Raw genomic sequence first — 27,263 nt, 5'->3', positions numbered from 1 at the left:
AGATTCCTCCGCTGAACAGCAAAAGGCGCATCTGTTAGGCCCCACCAGGGTGCCATTACGAATAAGATTATCTTGCGTGGGCAATCTTCTATGAATAACTCGCCAAGCGATCAAGGACTGTCGGTCAGGGATTGTCACGGCCCGCTACCCTTAATGACGATTTAGCCGGGATTATGACTTGGGATAAGAATTAATGAGTGGGAACAGATATGGACAAATACTTAACATTAAAGTATATGGAAATGTCACTCATAGATAAAATGCTAGGATCATATATGATTATTTGGATACTTATAAAACATACACATAAAGGAGAACTAATTAAGGTGGGTTACCCAATAACACGTGTCACAACTTTATAACAAAGAGTTTTCCTAATCAAAGTGTTTTGCAGCGGAAAACGTGTGAGATATACATATGAAGATGTATACTCAAGGTTACATTTCTTGAAATGTCAAAGGAACACCCGCTCAACACCATTCCATTCCATCAGCTGCTCAACCTGCACATTTAGAAATACATGCAGGGCTGAGTATAAAAATACTCAGTGGACAAATGCCCAAAATACATTCATGCATACATATATAAATTGAACTGCCATAACAGTAACACACAGGGGTTTTTCTTAAATGACCTGCGCTTACTAAAACATTTCTTTCATTTTCATAAGATTGGCCGGCCGACCCATTTTCCTTCATATGATCCATATCTGTTCCTTTCTGTCACGCGCCGGGAAGGAGGCCTCCTTACCACGGACGCCAAGACCGGTCGCAAGCGACTCGTGGTCTCCATGAGTGTACACGTTAACCTTAGCTAGCGACCTTTGTCTAGCATAGGATCCCAATTGGATTTCCTTTAAAGTTGGCGAACCAACACAGATAGGATACATATAAAAACATAAACATTTTGGCAGTCAATCATTTCATAAACATTTCATTTTCATAACATTTTCATTTTCATAAAGGGCATTAAACATATAAGCATTTCATAAGAACTGAATAAATAGTCAAAACATATCATGCATATATATTCGCATATGAGGCCTACGTCACGCAGGGGATCTCTATATACGTAATAATAAAATAATGCCCACCTGGATAGGCAAAGCCTGAAGATCATACACATATAAACCTGTCTTGGAAAAGTAGCGCTAATCCTCCTGGTCATCACAAAGCCTACAAGAAATTCTATTCTTAATAGGTCTCGTGAAGCTAACTTAATATCTTGGGGGAAAATGCTTAACATTCTATGATTCATCACGCCGGATTTCAAAATTTAATGAATAAATAATTGAAAACATTTCTCTTGAGTTAAGAACACCAACAATATTCTTACTCGTCTTTCTTTAATAATGAAATTATAATTAACCAATTAAATCATGATGCAATGCATGACTCATTTCATACTTAAACATATAATAAGTATTTACTTAAAATATGCACATAATAATAAGTTAAATATTATTATGCAAATTAAAATAATTAATCAAACTTAATAAGTCTAATTAATAAATATTGGGTAGCCCATTTAAAATAATAATGCAGTCCATCAAATGAAAAATCTGCACAATCCAAGTAATAAGGCCCAGCTGTTTTAATTAAATAAACTGAGCCCAAGTTACAAAATAAAAATCAGCCCAACCAGTAAAAAAAAAAATTCGGCCCAACAGCCCAACACTCAACCCCTATACCCCTTCTTTCTCCCTTTTCTCGTCTCTCTGCCTCACAACGCACACACACATACCAGCTGCGCAGCAGCACCCCTCTTCCTCCTTCTCTCTTCCGGCGGACGACGGCAGCCACCGCCGGACACGCCGTCGCCCCTTAACTCTCCTCTCCCTCAACTGCTCCTTTCTCCCTCGACTGCTCCATCGTGCCCGGCGACGAGCGCCGCCCGGAACACTTCTCCCTCGACTCCTGTCACTCCCGCCGCCTCCCTCTCAAAATCGACGGCCGCAGCAGCCGACAAGGCCTACCGCCGCCGCCTGACGTCCCTCGAAACAGACCAGCGAACAGCAGCAGTTAGTTGCAGCCATCCCCTCATCTCCCCTCGTTTCTCCTCTCCCCTTCTCCGGACAGAACGATAGTGGAGCCGCCGCCGCCGAACCCTAGGCTCCCAAATCCGGTCTCCTCTCGCTCCAATTCTCGGCGACCATAGCAATAGCCATGGCTGCCGCTGATGACAATCGCTACAAGCCACCTGGAACCAAAGGTTCCCAATTCCGACCTTCCCTTTCTAAAATCCGACGACGACGGTCAGCAGCTTCACGCCACCACCGCCGTGCCCTAGCTACTGCCTCCATCTTCCCTTTGTTCGGTCCGACAACAGCTAATAGCCACCGCCGTTGCCGCCCTGACTCCCGACTCTCACATCCCTTCCTCGACAGACACTCTCCAAGCAGAGATACCCCACGAGTTCTATTCTTGTTTTAGTTATCAGTATTTTCATTTCATGCACATATCTTATGTTCTTATGGAGCAGTGATTGGTACACAAATAAACAAAACATAGGCAACAAAACTATCAGTTCTTATATCTCATTATCTGTATTCTCATTGTATGAAACATTTACATCTCGTTGTCTTTATTGTTATGTAAACTCAGTTATAGATGGACATATGAACAAACATAAAGCTGTATATGTGTGTGTTTACTGCTATGAATTGAAGAAAAACCTTGATAGGAAAGGCTGAGCTTTTTCTTGATGTTATGCCTGAGTGTTCTACTAGTTTGAGGAAGGGCTTTGAGTTGAGCCGTTGAAATCTGAAATGGTTCGATTGCTTGATTTGTGAGGAGAATGAATTGCTTTCTGTCTCAACTTGGCACAGCAAATAATTTGTATGAATTGAGTAAAGGAGAGCTTGGATATGGTATACTTATGGATGCAGAGGAGTTATGGAGCACTTGATTGCCTATGTTCATAGGTGTATGGCTTAAAGTTTAATTGGGGTTGCTTTAAAGTGGTGGTAGTAGGTGACAGCTTATTTTGAGGGAGGTAGGTGGTGTATGTTAGGTGAGGGAGTAGGTGGAAGTAGTTGGTGGTTGTAGGAGAGTATGGTCAAAAGTGGCTGGTGAAAATACATTGAGTGTGAGTGAGTTGAATCATTGATTGGACAATTAAAATTTGTCAGGGTTGAATTATCGGGACTGTAAAAATCTTTCAAGGTTCGGTAAATAAATGGCTCATGTAAATAAAACTATATGAAATGCATATGAATTTAAATAACTCAATGAAATTAAATAACTCAAATTTTCAAAACTTTTGAAAATCATTTTTGTTGGAATTAAAATAAATTGTTTTTTATTTATTTGGCGTGAATCAATCTAATTCTAAGTTCAAAATAATTCTAAATTTAGCTAAGAAATAACGGGGTGTGACATCCCTCCCTCCTTATAAAAATTTCGTCCTCGAAATTGCATACTTGGGAAATCTAGTTTGGAGTACTAGACATTCACTATCAGTGCACCTACATAGCTTGATGCTTATCACATTTTCTAATCGTGAGAATGCTACGTCTCATGTCTCGAGAACTGTTGAGAAACGAACTCATTCTAATCATACTATGCTTGTCGTGATCAAAGAAGATCTTATTAAGACAACTATATAGTACGAGTTTATACTTTGGGATGACTAAATTGACAATCACCGAGATCATAGTCATGTGGGCTGGCCAGACCCAGCACAACGAATCACTCAGTCAAATGGGAGCTTCGCCCCCAATCATGTCAACTTCTTATCTCTTATAAAGCTCTAAGTCAACTTCTAACTTAAAGCACTTACTTCTAAGTACTTCAATCATAAATCTTTGGTATTATATAGGTCCATTCTATGTCGTTCTAGCGGTGCTATCACGAGTAACATTCGTAAGGCATTATTGGGTGGTTCTCAAACGATTTGTAAAAGAACTCATCATTCTAATCATATAGGTAGTGAACCTAAAATGATAACATAAAGCTTTCTCATCATTCATTCATACATATATTTGCTTTCTTTGAAATTTTGAGTCATATGGACATTAAATGTCCCTTTCATGAAAAACTTTGCTTATGCCGGAAAGATTCAAGGAATCTAACTCGACCATACATACATACATACATTGATTCGTTAAGGGCTCGGGTTGTCCCAAACACGAAATACATTCATTGAGTCGTTATGGGTTCGGGTAGTCCCAAACACGACAAAAAAAATCATTCACATAGCATCATAAACGTAAGGCGCACATTTTCTTTTTCTTGGAAACATTCATAACATCTAAAATACATATATGTATATTTTTGAAACTATTATCGTACCTTTGTTGCGGCAGTGTGATGGCGAGCTGAGGGCTACTGACATTCTTAGAAGTCTAGAGGTACTATTCTAGACTCGACATCAAAAGCTTATGGTTATCAGAGTCATGAAAGAAAACTTATTCTCTGTCTCATATTCTATCTCCTTACTCAACTCTATATAAACTCTCCACTCATCTCAAATCCTTAAGTTCAAGGATAGGTTTCAAGAAAATCATGGTTCTAAGTCTCGATTTATCTCTCATATAAGGCTCGTCTAATCTCATTCAAACACATAGACAACACAATCACATAATGCACATAAGAATCACAATCAAACATCATTAAAACATGCTCTGTTTTTACACTGATTCAACTTCAAAATTTAATCTGTTCTGACTCCGACATCTCCTGGACTCGAGACTCATACTGGAAGAAAGATCTTCAAGTCTAGTTTCATATAAAAAAAAAACGTAGAGTCGAAAACTCCAAGTGGTTTGACAGATATGACGTTTTTACCACGATCTACCATATTCGGCAGTTTTGAGCAATCGAAAACTTGGATTTTTGAAAAATAGTAAACGTTGTCAAACTGGGCTCAAATTTGGTGGATATCTAGATAACACAATAAGGTTAATACCATAAAAATTTGGAAAGCTAGATCACACAGGAAGCTACTGAAATGAATGACTCGTTCCCATGTTCTCTAAAATTCTCGGTAGTTATGTGCAGTTTAGGTTTTGCATTTGAAAGAAATATCAAACGAAGTCGGAAAGGCTTGAAATTTTACCAGGGTACTCAAGATTCATGTCGGGACTTGCTATAAAATTTTCAAAGCTATTAAACATCGATAAACCGTCGATCACACTAGGCCAATAGGCCTACGAAATTTCACCAAAATCTCATCTCGAACTCTTTAAATGTTCAAGATTATATACTTAACTGATTTCACACAATTAACACATAGATTTATTAATAACCCTAGTTTTTATTAAACTAAATCTTTTGAAAATATCACTAATCATGTATAACCTATTGATCAAATCATAGATCTAACATCCTAGGTTACCAATTAGCACAAATCAACACCATAAAACAAGATCACATATAAATACACATATATGTCATCTTCTTCCTCAAACTAACACTTTTCATTTTTTTACTTCTCAACCTCTAGCTTCAATCTCATCCATCATTAATTATCTAGATCATCTCATAAACTCAAATCCATCATCAATCATCATATAACTCAAGCCAATTTAAGAAAATAAACAACAAAATTTCGTAGGGTCTCAAGCCCCAAATTTTCGAAAGTTAAGAAAAACAAGGAGGTGAAGTTTTCATGCTTCAATCATCCATCTACACACATATATCTCAATATAGAGTCTAGATCCATAAGATTAGAACACTTACTCAAGTAAATCAAAGAGAAAAATAAAATCTTCTTTCCAACCTTCAAGCTTGTATCTCCACTAATCTTCTAGGTTTTACCAAGGAAATAGAGGTGTTTAGATCAATATCTTTGGAAGACTTGGGTGTAGAGATGTAACACCCCGCATTTTTCCTCATTATAAATATTCTTGAGTTTTGTGGGGCACTTGTAGCACTGAGATATAAAAATAAGTTATTTATGAGATGAGATTTCTAATAGGTTGAGCTATTATATTTTTCGATGATGGGATTAGAGAATGAAATACTTTGAGGAAATAAGGATATAGGGAGATGTTGGTGGAACATTGATGAAGTTAAAATTTTATTTTCTTTCATTAGTGGTAGCAGCTCTGGCGAAACCGAGCTCTAGCGTAGCCGAGCTCTACTCTGGAAGCATAGCTGAAGATTGAGCTCTGCATGTAACACCCCGTACTTTTATGAGTAGTAGAAGTGTCGAGACACTACAGAGAGTACTATGGTACTGAGATATAAGATTATAATTAAGATGAGATGGAGTTATGGTGATAAATAGAGATATTGAGCATTAGAGTTACACCTTTTGATGAGATAAGTTATTATTCTAGGTGGAGATATGAGTCTGATAGTATTTTTGATGTTTGAGAGTGTTTGATGAACACTTTGAGAATGGAAAAGTTGACGAATTTTCAAATTACTCTTGACTGCACTATTCTGCCTTGAGTCTTGCTCTACTCTGCCGAGTTGGGATTTCGCTGCTTCAAACCAAGAAGTCATTCGTCTGCCCAAACAGAGGGGACGACATTCCTCTGACAGAGGGGAAGTCATTCGTCTGCCCAAACAGAGGGGACGTCATTCCTCTGACAGAGGGGAAGTCATTCGTCTGCCCAAATAGAGGGGACGACATTCCTCTGACAGAGGGGAAGTCATTCGTCTGCCCAAACAGAGGGGACGTCATTCCTCTGACAGAGGGGAAGTCTTTCGTCTGCCCAAACAGAGGGGACGTCATTCCTCTGACAGAGGGGAAGTCTTTCCTCTGCCCAGACAGAGGGGAAGTCTTTCCTCTGCCCAGACAGAGGGAAAGTCATTCCTCTGCCCAGACAGAGGGGAAGTCATTCCTCTGCCCTGACAGAGAATTCATTCCTCTGCTCTGGCGAGCATTCCTCTGGTGAGCATTTCTCTGCTCTGGTGCGGAACTAACTTTAGAAGAGAAAAGTCAAAGCAAGTGGATAAACATAGTTGACGGATAAGATTTTTATGCAAGTGGATAATTAAGCATGTGTTAATTATCCAATACTTGATGGCTAAGTAAATGGGGTTATATATATATATATATAACACCTTTCTCTTTCATCCCCATAACAGACGTCCCTTTCCTCTCGATTTTCTTTCTTTTTCCATCAACACCTGCCATTGTTGGGCATAACTAAAGTTCCATAGATCATTTCTACACCATAGAAAACTCTAAAATCAAGCACAAAACATCATTATCTCCATAAATCAAAAGCTAGAGCGTGATTGAAAGCTTAGTTTCCAGAAGGAGGAGCTATACTGTTTTCCTCAAAATCATAGAGTAAGCTTCTAAACACATGAATCTACTTATATTTAAGCTTTATGAGTATGTAGATGAAGGATCAAAGCATGAAAACAACTCCTAATTCAAGTTGGTAATTTTCGAAGATTATTAGGGTTGGTAGTCGTCTAAAATTTTGTCGTCTTCTAACTTTAAGATGGAGAGTATATGCATGCTATTAAGATGTTAATTATTGGTCTTTGAATGAAAAGCATGATTTGATTTTGAGATATGGTTTATAAAGGTGTTAGGTTGTGAGATGTTGGAAAGTTGAAGTTCATGAAGAAAGTGAGGAGTTGAGTATGGAAATGAGCCTATGAGATTGTGTTATGATAATTGGTGGATTAAAAATGATGATTAGAAATGTTTAATAACGATTTTGATGAATTGGTTTGACAAGAAAATAGAGTATGATTGACTATGAGTTAATTGGCTAGCTTTTAAGCTACTGACTTAATGGTTTTCGACGGGGTATTTGATACCCAAAAATCTTTAAAATTTTATGGTAAACATATATAAGTGTTAGGAACGTTCATTTAAAATTTGAGGTCATTTGAACATCGTCTGATAACCTTTTAAATTATGAGTCTCTAACTGCAACTTTCTACCGAAAGTGTGGAAGAAACAGATACTAGAGTCACTTTTCCAGTAGCGTTTCGTGAGTTTATGGTTTCCAAATTTTTATATGAACGAGATGAACATGTTAGCTAGCTACCCATAAAAGTTTAAGTCTTTTTGACAAGATATACTATTTTTCTAAAATCAAAACTTTCAGTTGCACAAAACTGTCAAAAATGGTAGACTGTAGGAAAATGATCATATCTCCTAAACCACATAAAGTTTTGCAACCTACTTTTTTTTAAATGAAACTAGACGTTAAGAGGTTTCAAATGATATGAGTCCCAAACCCAGGAGAGTTCCGACGTAAAGCAGTTTATTACTTGAAGTTGGGACAGAGTATATGAAGTCAAGTATGGTCTTTCACTAATACACCTACCTTTGATTTAGTAAATTGCATGTGTTAATGACGATAACTATACACCTTAGTAGTTCATAAAAATGCTAATGGAATATATATATATATGTTTATATATAGATGTAATACTTTTCCGAGATAAATTTTACTTAACCAAATTTGGTTCCCTCGAGTTATTTAACCACATGGTGTAGTCATTAAGGATTGTGTGAGCTATCTGATATATGTTAAAGAATGTGTTGTAACCTCACAACTTTAGTATGTGATTGTTAGATGGGTTTGAGTATTTAGGAGTCGTTCCTTAATGAACTGATTAGACTTAAAATTTGGTGATGCATTGGTGATAAAAATGATGAATATTTAGAATTTATTATAAGAGTGATTTGTTACGAAGAGGGATTAGTCACAAGGAAATAATAAGAAAGGAAGACTAGTACTTAGATAAGAATAGTAAACCTAGTGAGGATTTGTCTGATCGACGTTTATTTTATGACATGAACCGTCTATGCCAATGATGATATCTAAAGACACGAGTCAAGGACAAAAGTAGGATTTTTCCGAAGTACGAGGACCAAAGCTAAGATTTCCAGGTGGGCATTATTTTCTAATACCTCTATTACTGGCTTTCTAAATGATGATTATGATGATGTCTATAAGTTTTTAAGATGATTTGAGATAAACTGATGTTTGAACTAATTAACTTGCCGAGTTTTGATGACGATGAGCCTGTACATTACCCTCTACGGATGAAACGATTTCGGGTCCTGCCAAAGGCGGGATTGTGTACACGGAGGTAACCGTGAGCTGTATACCGGGTTGGCCGGTCAGAAATGACTGTGAGCCGACTGTCAGGTCGGCCGGTTACGGTGCTTGAGAAGGAGGCCTACTTCTCAGTACCATGATGATGATGACGAGTTGTAGAAGTGGTACTACATGCTAAGTATTTATGACTGCAGTCTATCTTTCGTTACTTTATGATGCTTGAAATTTATCAATTGCTTACACAGGTTCTTTTAAAGAAAAACCCCTGTGTGATGTATAAATGGCAAGTTAAATGTATAGCTCTAAGAGCGAGATTGTTTATTTTCGGCTTATGTCCACTGAGTATTTTATACTCAGCCCTGCATGTATTTCTAAATGTGCAGGATGAGCAAGGAGAGAGATTGGGGGATTGCTGGAGGGCTGTTGTTCATAGACGACCCTTTTGAGTACCGTATTTTACTTCTATACGGTTGTGCGAATAGTTGAAGACTATGTTCTTGAAACTTAATTAGGATTGTTACTCTCAGCTATATGTCTTCATACATATAGTCTGATCACGCTATGCTATGCTACCCTGAACAATATGAATCAGTGTAAATATTTAGTTATACACCCTTTGTTTTTGTTGACTAAAACCTTGATACAATTGAATGAATGAAGCCGATAATGTTTCTATTAAGTTTGATGATATTTTATTTGTTTTAACTTGAATTTTTAGTAGCTTCCGCTTGAAGAGTCTTTCAGATTCCCTTGTTCTACCCTATCATTTTATTAGTCGTATCGATACCCAATCTACGCTATCACTGGCTAGATGTTGGGCTGCGACAGAGTGGTATCAGAGCAGGTTTGTCTGCTCTGAGTTTCATTCTTGATTAAGTTCAAACTCCTTGATTGAGTTAAAACTCCACGATTAAGGCAAATTCTTGATTTCAACTATCCTTGAGGTGAGTAAATCTTTTGAACTCGTTTACTCATGAGACGAAGTCCTACCTTGAGAATGAGTCTAGCCTACCTTGAATCCTTAAGCTAGAGTGAAAATAAGATTGAGAGTAAGTCTAAAACAACACCCCAGCGCCCCATCTCCTCCGGCTTATCAAGGTAAGAGTTATTATTGTACTCCTTTTATTTTGAATATAGATTTTGATGTACTAACGAGATATGTAATGTTTTGATGGATGGAACTGCTTGAGGTGATGGAATATGATGTGAGCCAGTAGTTTTGGAATAAATGGAGAAATATTGAGGCTAGAATAGCCAATGCACCACCGTACCAAGCAAGATTGAGTATGTCATTGTTTGAGATATATCAAGTAAGTTCTTTATCCTTGATGTGATAGAAGTTAGAATTTTATTTCAGGATGCAGCGACATTTAGAAGAGATGATGTGTCGATGGTTCCGAGATATTAGGCCGCAGGAGGGTGACACGTTGGGTGAGTTTGTAGCACATTACCATAGACGATGGCTAGAGACTACCGCATATGGGATTGATGACGCGACAGCTATCACCCTTTTGATTCCACTGTTACCACCTGGATGGCAGGATTGGGCGGCTTCACTGGTGCCGCAGTGTGTCGTTAGGGATGAGTATGGACGATTCGAGCGTGCAGATTTTAGGGGTTTTGTAGCGACGATTAGTCACCGCTACTTTGTGTTTGATGATCCCCCACCACCACCTTATGATGCACCCCCTCCTCCGACAGATCCTTTTTCGGTCTTACCTGCACCCCAGTTGATGAGGTTCCGTATATTCCGGAGCCATTCGTGCCTGATAAGGCCGTTGCTTTTGAGCCCATTGTCCCGGATTCTGCTGTTCCGGAGTCAGGCATTCTGCAGACTGGGACGCCATACATGGACTTTGATCCATTTCATTATTTGACATTGATACCTTTTCCCAGTGCTGATCTGCCTCCTTGGGAGCCGGCCCCAGCGACATCACCATTTTCATTGCCTCCTTTAGAGATTATACCACCTATTCCATCTCCGATGCCTTGTACCGAGTATGTGCCTTTTGATCCTTACCCGAGGGTTACTCCTCTACCTGAGCCTGGCACACTTGAGTTTCAGCATTATATGCATCCTATTCTATACCCACCATCCAGAGATGCTCAGGAGGGACCGTCTCATCCGTTTCCGATTGATAGTGATGATGAGGACCCAGACGAGGAGACGCCAGAGATGACAGTGGGGCATGGACAGACCCGACCACTACGGCGTCGGACCACTGCTGATGGAGTTGATATATGGGAGCCTATTCTAGAGCCACCTGTTTGTTACCCGATGGCAGACACAGATGTTGAGGATGAGACAGAGGATGATAATAGTGAGGAGACCGAGCCTACTGAGGATGAGGAGATTGAGCCCAGAGAGGATATGACAGTAGATGATGCAGGAAGTAGAGTATCAGGAGACGGCTTCGGTGGGACTGGATGGATTTGAGTGAGAGTAGCTACATATGATGATAGGATGGAGATGCTTATATGTATATAGATAGAGATGCATAGTATAGTGAGTATATCAGTATCTTCAGTATCTGACATATATAGATGCCTAGTACGTATGACGACCGTTTTGATAGAGCGTCATAGTATGTATTAGGGGACATTTTGCTGTATATATCCCATTTTGTAAAAGTCCTCGTAAGAGGCAATTTTCCTATATATATGATGATGACCCGAGGGTCTTTTATAAATAAGAGTTTTGTTTTATGCTTTCATATTATGATGTTAAATACAAAAAGAGATTTCCACTAAGAGATGTAATGTTATAGAGGTAATATGATGTTGAGTAAGAACCCTAAGATCGATAATTTAGAAGAACTAGTTTTAAGAGCTGACGTATGTTTCTTTTTAAGAATGCCGCCAAGAAGGAGATATAGAAATCAAGAAGAGGAAGAGGAGGAACAAAGAGAACCTACGCCACCACCCCCTCCACAGCCAGAAAGAAGAATTGAAGAACTCTTTTTGAGGCAAAATCCACCTACCTTCAATGGATCTGGGGATCCTGCGGAAACTGAAGAATGGATAAGGAGTATGGAGCGAATTTTTAGATTTTTGCGATGCGATGATCTCGAGCGTCTTATGTGTATGTCGTATCAACTTAAGGGGTCAGCGGACTTTTGGTGGGAAGCAAAGCAGAAAACCATGACCCCAGAACAAATGGCTGCTCTAACTTGGGAGCAATTTAAGATAGCGCTGTGTGAAAAATATGTACCCCGAAGCTATCGAAAGAAGAAAGAGATGGAGTTTATAAATCTGAAGCAAGGGAATAAGACGGTAGCTGAGTATGACCGACAGTTTTGCGATTTGGCTCGATATGCTCCATATCGAGTAGATACAGATGAAAAGATGTCGGAACTGTTTTGCTCTGGATTAAAGCAAGAGATACGAGTCGTTTTAGCGAGTCAGAGTGCGCTAACCTACGCTGAGGCTTTAAACCGAGCGCTAGACATGGAACTGGCAATGCAGCCAGAGAGACCGAGTCAAGGCCTGATGCCACATTTAAACCCGAGTGTTCAATCGGGAAACCATCCTTTTGCTGGACAAGGCCAAAAGGGTAAGAGAAAATGGGATGACCGAAGTCAAGGTCCCAAGAAGCCGTGGCAGAGTCAGAATGCGCCACCGCAGTTTCAGAACAGAGATAAACGGCCTTATGTTGGCCCAGCTGCTCCAGCAGCAGTTTTTCAAGGACCGCGAGGGTTACCGCCTTGCCCGAAGTGCAATAAACTACACTTGGGAGAGTGTAAAATGGGACAGAATACCTGTTACACCTGCGGAAAGGTCGGGCACTACTCGAACCAGTGTCCAAATCGTCAGCAAAGTGGAAGCGGAGGACGACCGAGTCAATTTCGGCCGCAACTCAAAGCAATGGAAGGAATTCTACCACTACCTCCACCACAGCGACAACAGCCAGCCTATCGACCACGTCAGTCAAGAAGGCAAACCCCAGCCCCGCAGGCAAATCAACAGCATCACCAGAGGGTGTTCGCACTTGAGCAGAAAGCACCATAGAAGAATCAAGGAAATTTGACAGGTATAGGCAAGTTGAAAGGAGTGCCTATAGTAATTTTGTTTGATACTGGAGCTTCGCATTCTTTTATCTCACATACTTGTGTCGATACGTTAGAACTGAACATAGAACCTGCTCCACAACATCTAAGGGTAACCACTCCCATAGGCAGAACTATTACGGTTTCACGTGTGTGTCCTAACTTAGAATTTGAGTTAGGATCAATACAGCTTAAGGCTAGAAACCTAAGGGTAATGCCTATGTGGCATTTGGACATCATTTTGGGAATGGATTGGTTAGAGGAAAACCACGCGATGATACAATGTAATGAAAGACGCATATCATTTCAACCTCCGGGCCAAGAGTCTACCTCTTTTATTGGCATTGAGAGGAAATGGAAAAAGACGCCAATCATCTCAGCGCTACAAGCCAAAAAGCTTTTAGAGAGGAATGATACAACTGCCTACATTGTATACTTAAATCAAAACGAGGAATCAAAAGCAAACATCGACGACGTGTCAGTTGTGCGGGAGTATCAAGACGTTTTTCCTGAAGCTTTGCCAGGGTTACCACCCGATCGGCAACTCGAGTTTACGATCGACCTTGAGCACGGAGCCGCACCAATATCAAAAGCACCTTATAGAATGGCACTGGTAGGGTTACAGGAATTGAAGCTCCAACTGCAGGAATTGTTGGACATGGGTTTCATTCGACCCAGTGTTTCCCCGTGGGGAGCACCAGTTCTTTTCGTCAAGAAGAAAGATGGCAGCTTGAGGTTATGCATCGATTATCGTGAGTTGAATAAGGTGACGCTGAAGAACAAGTATCCGTTGCCCCGAATAGATGACCTGTTCGACCAACTACAGGGGGCGAATACTTTTTCGAAGATTGATTTAAGATCGGGATACCATCAATTGAAAATACGGTCAGAGGATATTCCAAAAACGGCATTTCATACAAGATATGGACACTATGAGTTTATAGTGATGCCTTTTGGACTAACAAATGCCCCTGCCGTGTTCATGGACCTCATGAACCGTGTTTTCCACGAATACTTAGATAAGTTCGTGGTAGTCTTTATCGATGATATCTTGATTTACTCGAGAAGTAAACAGGAACATGAAGAACATCTAAGGATCGTGTTAGAGAAATTGCGAGCTGAGAAACTTTACGCCAAGTTTAGCAAATGCGAGTTCTGGCTTAAGGAAGTCAATTTTCTGGGCCATATCGTTTCTGCAAGAGGGATTGAGGTAGATCCAACAAAAGTACTGGCGGTACAAGAATGGAGATCACCAACTACGCCGCATGAAATACGTAGTTTTCTAGGGTTAGCAGGTTATTACCGAAGGTTCATTGAGGGCTTTTCAAAAATTGCTAAGCCAATAACGCACCTGCTAAAGAAGGATGTCAAGTATGAGTGGACTGACGCGTGTGAACGAAGTTTCCAAAAATTGAAGAAGAGACTCACCACCGCTCCAGTGCTAGCTGTTCCAAGGGCAGATAAAGAGTACGCTGTCTACACAGATGCGTCAAAGAATGGTCTAGGATGTGTACTTATGCAAGACGGAAAAGTGATAGCTTACGCATCACGACAACTTAGACCACACGAGATGAATTACCCGACGCATGATTTAGAATTAGCAGCAGTGGTACACGCATTGAAGATATGGAGACACCATCTTTATGGAGTACGGTGTGAGATATACACCGATCACAAAAGTCTCAAATATTTCTTCGAGCAAAAGGATCTCAATATGCGACAGAGAAGATGGCTCGAGTTAGTAAAAGATTATGATTGTGGAATTAATTATCACCCTGGAAAGGCTAACGTTGTAGCTGACGCTTTGAGTAGAAGTAATCAAGTAGAATTGGGATTTCTCCTTACCCAAGAAAAGGACTTGATCAAAGATTTTGAGAGGATGAAAATAGAAGTTATATTACCACCACAAAAGACAGAGATCGTATTGGCCGCATTGAGTATTGCACCGGATTTGCGATCAAGGATTATCGCGGCGCAACGAGAAGATGAGAAAATGGAGAAATTACGTGTGAGGATTCGAACTGAGAAAATGGAAAGTTATCAAGAAGCGGCAGACAATGCCATCTTATACGAAAGAAGATTGTGTGTGCCTGATAAAGATGAGTTGAAAAATGAAATTTTGAGCGAAGCTCATGACACTCCCTACACCGCACACCCAGGAAGCACGAAGATGTACCAAGATCTAAAAACTAGGTTTTGGTGGGAAGGAATGAAGAGAGAGATAGCAGCTTTCGTAGAAAGATGTTTGGCATGTCAACAAGTAAAAGCACTACACCAAAGACCCTATGGCAAACTACACCCGTTAGAGATTCCCGAATGGAAGTGGGATCACATAGCTATGGACTTTGTCACTGGATTGCCGAAGTCGAAAAGAGGAAACATAGCCATTTGGGTAGTTGTTGATAGATTGACGAAGAGTGCCCATTTTATACCTATTTCGATTACTTATGGATTTGACAAGCTAGCTCAGATCTATGTGCGAGAGATAGTACGACTGCATGGCGTACCGATGACGATTACATCCGACAGATATTCCAAATTTACCTCACGGTTTTGGATAAGCATGCAGAAGGAGTTGGGTACTAAATTGAATTTTAGTACAGCTTTTCATCCTCAAACAGACGGACAATCTGAAAGGACTATACAAGTTCTGGAAGATATGATTCGAACTGTTGTGCTAGACAAAGGAACCCAATGGGAACAAGTTTTGCCCTTAATTGAGTTTGCTTATAATAATAGCTTCCAGTCCACTATTAACATGGCTCCATATGAAGCCTTGTATGGGAAGAAGTGTAGATCTCCGCTCTATTGGGACGAGGTAGGATAAAGAAAGGTACTTGGACCTGAAGCGGTAGAAGAAATGATTTCTACCGTGCGACAGATTCGTCAGAGAATCAAGGAGGCCCAAGATCGTCAAAAGTCCTACGCAGATACCAGAAGAACAGAGATTCATTTTGATGTGGGAAATAAAGTTTTTCTGAAAGTTTCCCCGTCTCGAGGAGTGCATCGATTCGGAGTGAAAGGAAAGCTCAAACCGAGATAAATAGGACCGTATGATATACTAGAGAAAGTAGGCCCCGTTGCTTACAGACTTGCGTTGCCACCACACTTCGCAAACGTCCACGACGTTTTTCATGTATCTCAATTGAGGAAGTACGTGTTTGATCCAAAACACGTCATTCACCAAGAAGAAGTATCCTTGGAACCAGACTTGAGCTGTGAGGAGAGGCCAGAAGTTATTCTGGATAGAAAGATACAGCAGTTGCGAAACAAATCAATTGCTTTGGTGAAGATTCAATGGAGACACCATGGCCAAGAAGAAGCAACTTGGGAACTTGAGCAGAAGATGAAGGAGAAGTACCCCGAGCTTTTTCCCGAAGGTAAATAACGTAAATTTCGGGACGAATTTTTTTTTAAGGGGGGTAGGATGTAACACCCCGCATTTTTCCTCATTATAAATATTCTTGAGTTTTGTGGGGCACTTGTAGCACTGAGATATAAAAATAAGTTATTTATGAGATGAGATTTCTAATAGGTTGAGCTATTATATTTTTCGATGATGGGATTAGAGAATGAAATACTTTGAGGAAATAAGGATATAGGGAGATGTTGGTGGAACATTGATGAAGTTAAAATTTTATTTTCTTTCATTAGTGGTAGCAGCTCTGGCGAAACCGAGCTCTAGCGTAGCCGAGCTCTACTCTAGAAGCATAGCTGAAGATTGAGCTCTGCATGTAACACCCCGTACTTTTATGAGTAGTAGAAGTGTCGAGACACTACAGAGAGTACTATGGTACTGAGATATAAGATTATAATTAAGATGAGATGGAGTTATGGTGATAAATAGAGATATTGAGCATTAGAGTTACACCTTTTGATGAGATAAGTTATTATTCTAGGTGGAGATATGAGTCTGATAGTATTTTTGATGTTTGAGAGTGTTTGATGAACACTTTGAGAATGGAAAAGTTGACGAATTTTCAAATTACTCTTGACTGCACTATTCTGCCTTGAGTCTTGCTCTACTCTGCCGAGTTGGGATTTCGCTGCTTCAAACCAAGAAGTCATTCGTCTGCCCAAACAGAGGGGACGACATTCCTCTGACAGAGGGGAAGTCATTCGTCTGCCCAAACAGAGGGGACGTCATTCCTCTGACAGAGGGGAAGTCATTCGTCTGCCCAAACGGAGGGGATGTCATTCCTCTGACAGAGGGGAAGTCATTCGTCTGCCCAAACAGAGGGGACGACATTCCTCTGACAGAGGGGAAGTCATTCGTCTGCCCAAACAGAGGGGACGTCATTCCTCTGACAGAGGGGAAGTCTTTCGTCTGCCCAAACAGAGGGGACGTCATTCCTCTGACAGAGGGGAAGTCTTTCCTCTGCCCAGACAGAGGGGAAGTCTTTCCTCTGCCCAGATAGAGGGAAAGTCATTCCTCTGCCAAGACAGAGGGGAAGTCATTCCTCTGCCCTGACAGAGAATTCATTCCTCTGCTCTGGCGAGCATTCCTCTGGTGAGCATTTCTCTGCTCTGGTGCGGAACTAACTTTAGAAGAGAAAAGTCAAAGCAAGTGGATAAACATAGTTGACGGATAAGATTTTTATGCAAGTGGATAATTAAGCATGTGTTAATTATCCAATACTTGATGGCTAAGTAAATGGGGTTATATATATATATATATAACACCTTTCTCTTTCATCCCCATAACAGACGTCCCTTTCCTCTCGATTTTCTTTCTTTTTCCATCAACACCTGCCATTGTTGGGCATAACTAAAGTTCCATAGATCATTTCTACACCATAGAAAACTCTAAAATCAAGCACAAAACATCATTATCTCCATAAATCAAAAGCTAGAGCGTGATTGAAAGCTTAGTTTCCAGAAGGAGGAGCTATACTGTTTTCCTCAAAATCATAGAGTAAGCCTCTAAACACATGAATCTACTTATATTTAAGCTTTATGAGTATGTAGATGAAGGATCAAAGCATGAAAACAACTCCTAATTCAAGTTGGTAATTTTCGAAGATTATTAGGGTTGGTAGTCGTCTAAAATTTTGTCGTCTTCTAACTTTAAGATGGAGAGTATATGCATGCTATTAAGATGTTAATTATTGGTCTTTGAATGAAAAGCATGATTTGATTTTGAGATATGGTTTATAAAGGTGTTAGGTTGTGAGATGTTGGAAAGTTGAAGTTCATGAAGAAAGTGAGGAGTTGAGTATGGAAATGAGCCTATGAGATTGTGTTATGATAATTGGTGGATTAAAAATGATGATTAGAAATGTTTAATAACGATTTTGATGAATTGGTTTGACAAGAAAATAGAGTATGATTGACTATGAGTTAATTGGCTAGCTTTTAAGCTACTGACTTAATGGTTTTCGACGGGGTATTTGATACCCAAAAATCTTGAAAATTTTATGGTAAACATATATAAGTGTTAGGAACGTTCATTTAAACTTTGAGGTCATTTTAACATCGTCTGATAACCTTTTAAATTATGAGTCTCTAACTGCAACTTTCTACCGAAAGTGTGGAAGAAACAGATACTAGAGTCACTTTTCCAGTAGCTTTTCGTGAGTTTATGGTTTCCAAATTTTTATATGAACGAGATGAACATGTTAGCTAGCTACCCATAAAAGTTTAAGTCTTTTTGACAAGATATACTATTTTTCTAAAATCAAAACTTTCAGTTGCACAAAACTGTCAAAAATGGTAGACTGTAGGAAAATGATCATATCTCCTAAACCACATAAAGTTTTGCAACCTACTTTTTTTTAAATGAAACTAGACGTTAAGAGGTTTCAAATGATATGAGTCCCAAACCCAGGAGAGTTCCGAGGTAAAGCAGTTTATTACTTGAAGTTGGGACAGAGTATATGAAGTCAAGTATGGTCTTTCACTAATACACCTACCTTTGATTTAGTAAATTGCATGTGTTAATGACGATAACTATACACCTTAGTAGTTCATAAAAATGCTAATGGAATATATATATATATATGTGTAATACTTTTCCGAGATAAATTTTACTTAACCAAATTTGGTTCCCTCGAGTTATTTAACCACATGGTGTAGTCATTAAGCATTGTGTGAGCTATCTGATATATGTTAAAGAATGTGTTGTAACCTCACAACTTTAGTATGTGATTGTTAGATGGGTTTGAGTATTTAGGAGTCGTTCCTTAATGAACTGATTAGACTTAAAATTTGGTGATGCATTGGTGATAAAAATGATGAATATTTAGAATTTATTATAAGAGTGATTTGTTACGAAGAGGGATTAGTCACAAGGAAATAATAAGAAAGGAAGACTAGTACTTAGATAAGAATAGTAAACCTAGTGAGGATTTGTCTGATCGACGTTTATTTTATGACATGAACCGTCTATGCCAATGATGATATCTAAAGACACGAGTCAAGGACAAAAGTAGGATTTTTCCGAAGTACGAGGACCAAAGCTAAGATTTCCAGGTGGGCATTATTTTCTAATACCTCTATTACTGGCTTTCTAAATGATGATTATGATGATGTCTATAAGTTTTTAAGATGATTTGAGATAAACTGATGTTTGAACTAATTAACTTGCCGAGTTTTGATGACGATGAGCCTGTACGTTACCCTCTACGGATGAAACGATTTCGGGTCCTGCCAAAGGCGGGATTGTGTACACGGAGGTAACCGTGAGCTGTATACCGGGTTGGCCGGTCAGAAATGACTGTGAGCCGACTGTCAGGTCGGCCGGTTACGGTGCTTGAGAAGGAGGCCTACTTCTCAGTACCATGATGATGATGATGAGTTGTAGAAGTGGTACTACATGCTAAGTATTTATGACTGCAGTCTATCTTTCGTTACTTTATGATGCTTGAAATTTATCAATTGCTTACACAGGTTCTTTTAAAGAAAAACCCCTGTGTGATGTATAAATGGCAAGTTAAATGTATAGCTCTAAGAGTGAGATTGTTTATTTTCGGCTTATGTCCACTGAGTATTTTATACTCAGCCCTGCATGTATTTCTAAATGTGCAGGATGAGCAAGGAGAGAGATTGGGGGATTGCTGGAGGGCTGTTGTTCATAGACGACCCTTTTGAGTACCGTATTTTACTTCTATACGGTTGTGCGAATAGTTGAAGACTATGTTCTTGAAACTTAATTAGGATTGTTACTCTCAGCTATATGTCTTCATACATATAGTCTGATCACGCTATGCTATGCTACCCTGAACAATATGAATCAGTGTAAATATTTAGTTATACACCCTTTGTTTTTGTTGACTAAAACCTTGATACAATTGAATGAATGAAGCCGATAATGTTTCTATTAAGTTTGATGATATTTTATTTGTTTTAACTTGAATTTTTAGTAGCTTCCGCTTGAAGAGTCTTTCAGATTCCCTTGTTCTACCCTATCATTTTATTAGTCGTATCGATACCCAATCTACGCTATCACTGGCTAGATGTCGGGCTGCGACAAGAGATGATCTAAAAAAAAAGCTTGGTGTTCTTCGATCATGGAGGATTAATGGAGGAAAGGAAGATTAGAGAGAGAAAAGGGTGAGGCCGTGAGTTAGGGAAGAAGTGAGAATAAAGAGAAAGTGTTTTGTTTAAAATCCTCCACTTGCTTCCAAACTTAGCCAACAAGTAAATGCTCAAGCTTACCCACTAAGCCTCTTGATTAAAACACACATGTCTAATTGATTATAATAATCAAGTGAGAGTGTAGTATTGTGTGGTGGAAAATAAACCATGTGCTAAGCCACAAGAATTAAATCATGGAAAACTAGTCACAATTAATGAAATGTCATAGCATAATTATTCATGTTACCAAATTAAAATAAATATAGCACTAATATTAGTGCACTTACTCAATTATAATATTCCTCATCATAGGAAAAATAATTTGAAAATATTTTGTTTGAAAAAAAAATTCCATAATCCGGCATTCTTTGATTTCTCGGTAAAAATAAACTGCACTTGCTTTGGAAACTTAATTAAAATTTCAAGTGCTATAATCCTCAAATAAAAATCATAATTACTTGCTCATATAAATACACTTAACTCACCAATTAAAACTTATGCACCGCATTTATAAAAATTTCTTTAACTAAGCACATTAAAACACATATATAACGATTAAATCACATCAGATAAATCAAACCAGTTTTATTATTAATGGATGCCGAACCCTAATTATTTAATAATTAAGCCCTTAATCAGGGATTAAAAGTCGGGGTATGACATACTATTGATGAAGAGTCGGTAAGTTCGTGAAGAAAATGTCATAAGACAAAGTCTAATTCTACGTGCCTAGGGTATATTTTAGTGTTTTAGGGTTCTAGCATCCATAAGTCGTTTTGATTAAAACAATCAAAAACCCACATAACATCGACTAACCACATAATATCACGTAACCACATAACAAACGAAATAAAAGAATTCAACATCCTTAAACTTAATATGACTTAGAAAGCTAAGAGCATAATATAAAACATTCTCAACCCAATCCTTGAAAAATAAATCACATAAACAATTAATCTCAAATATTAGCATTCTTGAAAAATAAAACTAAACTCGAGGTTTCTTTGTTGAAAAATTCTCAAAATTTCAATTTGAGCTCACATAGTACACAAGAATACAAATACATGATCATACGTTCTTAAGAAAAAAATCAACAATCGGCTTCCCCTTTTTATCATCATTTTCGGTCCTCTCATAAAATCTTAGGGGATGATTCGTTTCATCTCATATCGCATATATGAGCTCAATTATTCATCACATAGTCATATATGTTCACATCCAACACCTAACTCATCTCATATGAGAGACCTCATACAAACGCTCAAACTAAACTCGGGAAAAAATTACATTTCATTCAAAATTCTCAATTTAATCATGCCATAGTCCTTTATAAAATCCAATTAGCATATAGGCATCATTAATCCAAACATTGATCTCATAATTCAAAAATACCCAAATCCTAGTAAACTAAACTCAAGCAATTTCACATATAATCAACAATTAGCGAAATTAACCTTTAACTATCATTACTATCATGCTCAATATCAATTATCCTTAGCCAATTCAAATAATTAGCACATAAATCAAAAAGCCCTATTTTATATCTAACTAAACTTTTTGAAAATTTACAAACATGCATAAATCATTAATCCAACTTTAGATTAATCAAATTGAGTCATTTAATAGCACATATAAGACATCAATTCATCAAATCTCATCATCAATCAAAACTTCCCAAATTTTAGCAAACTAAACTCTTTGAAAATTCAAAATCCTTTCTAATCCTTTTAAAATCCATACTCATAAAGCCTTAACTCATACTCTATCTCATATTTTAATAAAGACAGTTTATCCAATCATACTTGACATGACTTAGAAGGTTTTAAATTGAAAGAACTTCTAAGCATGTTAAAACATTTTTCATTTGTGCGCACATGTCACACTCCCTTTCCGTTACTCGCTGTGATCCCGAACCTTTTAGCCACCGAGGAATCCATTACTCCCGCTTGCTTGGACTGAGGGCGTAACCCAGCCAAGTTCCCATTTGGGACCCAATGCTCCGGAACACATCCCGTCGAGCACCCTTATAACGCCTCATACATGATTAGTGCCCGAATGGAGATCAACCCACCGAGTCAGCTAATAGGTGTACACAATTCTCAAATAACATGTTAGGTCAAGAGAGAACCTCGATCGATTAACTTATGCGAGCCTTAAACAGAGCAGAGTTCACATAAACATTTTATTAACAGCCCGCTACCTCATTCGTAAGGCTCATCTACGGGGTATTCTATTTTCCAAAGACCAAAATGGTCAGTAACCCATTTCTTGTTACCTATCACATGCACAACACTTTCCTATGAATCTATCTTAAAACTATCATAGACCAATTAACTTAAGTCCTCGTACTCGAACACTATATTACGATCTTAGCTTGAACTCTGAATTTCTATCATAATGAGTGATCGATATCATTTATAGGACAAAGACTAATCTCAACTAATCACAATGAGACACAATTATACGAAGCCATAGTTTGGGTATTATACTACGTCGGTAGACTAACACTTCTTGGTCTTATCAAACAAGGGGATCTATTATGACAACTTACGTGTTGCAAGGCTCAAACTCAACACAACATCAAAGCAAAGTGTTGTAGAAATTGTTCAAGAGAATCAAAAGAATGACCAGAGGGTATGAAATGATTAACTACTAGGTCGAACAAAATGACCTCGAGTATGAACCCATCTGACTTTTCAACCGAAAGTTGAAACACATGGGTTTTCAACCCAAAAGACGTCTACTGAGATTTGGATCATGTGGACTGGCCAGGTCCAACATCATCACCTCCCAGTCACACGGGAAACATCGTCCCGAACTTGGAGAGCCATGAACATACTATACATAACAAAACATAAGCTCATTATGACAACTAAACTTATCTTAAGGTTCCCTATCCTATTGATCTCAAACCCCAAACCTCTCTTAAGACATATACACACAGACATACGTACACAGGCAAAACATACTATTCTTAAAATCTATCCTATAGCAAAAGTCGATTTGATATTCCATCGCACTTCCGTCGCACTTGAACATTTGAACGTAGAGACTATGGTTCAACCTTTGATGCAACGTTTACCTAGAATTCGTCGCGTATCGTCATTCTGTGTTTTTCCTTTACCTCGTACATATCTTTTCATTCCTCTTTGTAGTTCAAAAGAATCATTGTTTTCTTGAGGGAACTGAAATATTCTAAGTTCTCTTTCATTCTTCTACATCATCACCTTAAGAATCTAGATTGTAGAGATATCCTACTAATCTAGTAGTCTATGTTCTTTTGAAATTGTGATCATGCAACTTATAGCAATCTATGTTCTCCGGGAAAACATATGTCAATTTTTCTATCATTCGTCTGATCATAACATCATAGACTACGAAAATATGCCATGAAAGGCAAAACATTCAACATTTCATCATAACATGCTCTTCACATAAACATATTCATGAAGCATTTTAGAACATTAACATCTTTAAAACGTTGAAACTGCAGTTACCTTCTTTCCTTGATTGAGCACGATGTAATGGAGTGTTGAGCGGTGCCATATGAACCCATGTAAGTCTAAAGAATCAAACTAGACTCGACTCTTTAGAATAAGGTTTCTAGGGCCAGAGCGAACGAACCGCTCTGATACCACTCTGTCACGGCCCGCTACCCTTAATGACGATTTAGCCGGGATTATGACTTGGGATAAGAATTAATGAGTGGGAACAGATATGGACAAATACTTAACATTAAAGTATATGGAAATGTCACTCATAGATAAAATGCTAGGATCATATATGATTATTTGGATACTTATAAAACATACACATAAAGGAGAACTAATTAAGGTGGGTTACCCAATAACACGTGTCACAACTTTATAACATAGAGTTATCCTAATCAAAGTGTTTTGCAGCGGAAAACGTGTGAGATATACATATGAAGATGTATACTCAAGGTTACATTTCTTGAAATGTCAAAGGAACACCCGCTCAACACCATTCCATTCCATCAGCTGCTCAACCTGCACATTTAGAAATACATGCAGGGCTGAGTATAAAAATACTTAGTGGACAAATGCCCAAAATACATTCATGCATACATATATAAATTGAACTGCCATAACAGTAACACACAGGGGTTTTTCTTAAATGACCTGCGCTTACTAAAACATTTCTTTCATTTTCATAAGATTGGCCGGCCGACCCATTTTCCTTCATATGATCCATATCTGTTCCTTTCTGTCACGCGCCGGGAAGGAGGCCTCCTTACCACGGACGCCAAGACCGGTCGCAAGCGACTCGCGGTCTCCATGAGTGTACACGTTAACCCTAGCTAGCGACCTTTGTCTAGCATAGGATCCCAATTGGATTTCCTTTAAAGTTGGCGAACCAACACAGATAGGATACATATAAAAACATAAACATTTTGGCAGTCAATCATTTCATAAACATTTCATTTTCATAACATTTTCATTTTCATAAAGGGCATTAAACATATAAGCATTTCATAAGAACTGAATAAATAGTCAAAACATATCATGCATATATATTCGCATATGAGGCCTACGTCACGCAGGGGATCTCTATATACGTAATAATAAAATAATGCCCACCTGGATAGGCAAAGCCTGAAGATCATACACATATAAACCTGTCTTGGAAAAGTAGCGCTAATCCTCCTGGTCATCACAAAGCCTACAAGAAATTCTATTCTTAATAGGTCTCGTGAAGCTAACTTAATATCTTGGGGAAAAATGCTTAACATTCTATGATTCATCACGCCGGGTTTCAAAATTTAATGAATAAATAATTGAAAACATTTCTCTTGAGTTAAGAACACCAACAATATTCTTACTCGTCTTTCTTTAATAATGGAATTATAATTAACCAATTAAATCATGATGCAATGCATGACTCATTTCATACTTAAACATATAATAAGTATTTACTTAAAATATGCACATAATAATAAGTTAAATATTATTATGCAAATTAAAATAATTAATAAAACTTAATAAGTCTAATTAATAAATATTGGGTAGCCCATTTAAAATAATAATGCAGTCCATCAAATGAAAAATCTGCACAATCCAAGTAATAAGGCCCAGCTGTTTTAATTAAATAAACTGAGCCCAAGTTACAAAATAAAAATCAGCCCAACCAGTAAAAAAAAAAATTCGGCCCAACAGCCCAACACTCAAACCCTATACCCCTTCTTTCTCCCTTTTCTCGTCTCTCTGCCTCACAACGCACACACACATACCTGCTGCGCAGCAGCACCCCTCTTCCTCCTTCTCTCTTCCGGCGGACGACGGCAGCCACCGCCGGACACGCCGTCGCCCCTTAACTCTCCTCTCCCTCAACTGCTCATCTCTCCCTCGACTGCTCCATCGTGCCCGGCGACGAGCGCCGCCCGGAACACTTCTCCCTCGACTCCTGTCACTCCCGCCGCCTCCCTCTCAAAATCGACGGCCGCAGCAGCCGACAAGGCCTACCGCCGCCGCCTGACGTCCCTCGAAACAGACCAGCGAACAGCAGCAGTTAGTTGCAGCCATCCGCTCATCTCCCCTCGTTTCTCCTCTCCCCTTCTCCGGACAGAACGATAGTGGAGCCGCCGCCGCCGAACCCTAGGCTCCCAAATCCGGTCTCCTCTCGCTCCAATTCTCGACGACCATAGCAATAGCCATGGCTGCCGCTGATGACAATCGCTACAAGCCACCTGGAACCAAAGGTTCCCAATTCCGACCTTCCCTTTCTAAAATCCGACGACGACGGTCAGCAGCTTCACGCCACCACCGCCGTGCCCTAGCTACTGCCTCCATCTTCCCTTTGTTCGGTCCGACAACAGCTAATAGCCACCGCCGTTGCCGCCCTGACTCCCGACTCTCACATCACTTCCTCGACAGACACTCTCCAAGCAGAGATACCCCACGAGTTCTATTCTTGTTTTAGTTATCAGTATTTTCATTTCATGCACATATCTTATGTTCTTATGGAGCAGTGATTGGTACACAAATAAATAAAACATAGGCAACAAAACTATCAGTTCTTATATCTCATTATCTGTATTCTCATTGTATGAAACATTTACATCTCGTTGTCTTTATTGTTATGTAAACTCAGTTATAGATGGACATATGAACAAACATAAAGCTGTATATGTGTGTGTTTACTGCTATGAATTGAAGAAAAACCTTGATAGGAAAGGCTGAGCTTTTTCTTGATGTTATGCCTGAGTGTTCTACTAGTTTGAGGAAGGGCTTTGAGTTGAGCCGTTGAAATCTGAAATGGTTCGATTGCTTGATTTGTGAGGAGAATGAATTGCTTTCTGTCTCAACTTGGCACAGCAAATAATTTGTATGAATTGAGTAAAGGAGAGCTTGGATATGGTATACTTATGGATGCAGAGGAGTTATGGAGCACTTGATTGCCTATGTTCATAGGTGTATGGCTTAAAGTTTAATTGGGGTTGCTTTAAAGTAGTGGTAGTAGGTGACAGCTTATTTTGAGGGAGGTAGGTGGTGTATGTTAGGTGAGGGAGTAGGTGGGAGTAGTTGGTGGTTGTAGGAGAGTATGGTCAAAAGTGGCTGGTGAAAAGACATTGAGTGTGAGTGAGTTGAATCATTGATTGAACAATTAAAATTTGTCAGGGTTGAATTATCGGGACT

The 27,263-nt window shown here is 38.9% G+C and overlaps 2 long non-coding RNA genes across 3 annotated transcripts; both read right to left on the bottom strand.

The window, feature by feature from the left end:
- Positions 1-210: 210 nt before the first annotated feature.
- LOC131011574 (uncharacterized) lies at positions 211-5,814 on the bottom strand. The gene is made up of 3 exons (XR_009097032.1): positions 5,682-5,814; positions 1,094-1,175; positions 211-502 (listed from the first exon to the last, which is right to left on the bottom strand). It is a non-coding gene; the product is annotated as an uncharacterized LOC131011574 (long non-coding RNA).
- Positions 5,815-24,336: 18,522 nt separating this feature from the next.
- Positions 24,337-25,612, bottom strand: LOC131011573 (uncharacterized). Of its 2 annotated transcripts, none has more exons than XR_009097031.1 (2): positions 25,209-25,612; positions 24,337-24,617 (listed from the first exon to the last, which is right to left on the bottom strand). It is a non-coding gene; the product is annotated as an uncharacterized LOC131011573 (long non-coding RNA). The 2 variants fall into 2 exon arrangements; XR_009097030.1 differs by lacking the exon at positions 25,209-25,612 and adding an exon at positions 24,750-25,202.
- Between the last annotated feature and the right edge of the window lie 1,651 nt (positions 25,613-27,263).

This window comes from Salvia miltiorrhiza, chromosome 2 (genome assembly GCF_028751815.1).
Source record: "Salvia miltiorrhiza cultivar Shanhuang (shh) chromosome 2, IMPLAD_Smil_shh, whole genome shotgun sequence".
Lineage (NCBI taxonomy): Eukaryota > Viridiplantae > Streptophyta > Magnoliopsida > Lamiales > Lamiaceae > Salvia > Salvia miltiorrhiza.
The sequence above is the reverse complement of the archived record's forward strand: the minus strand, read 5'-3'. Positions and strand labels throughout refer to the sequence as shown.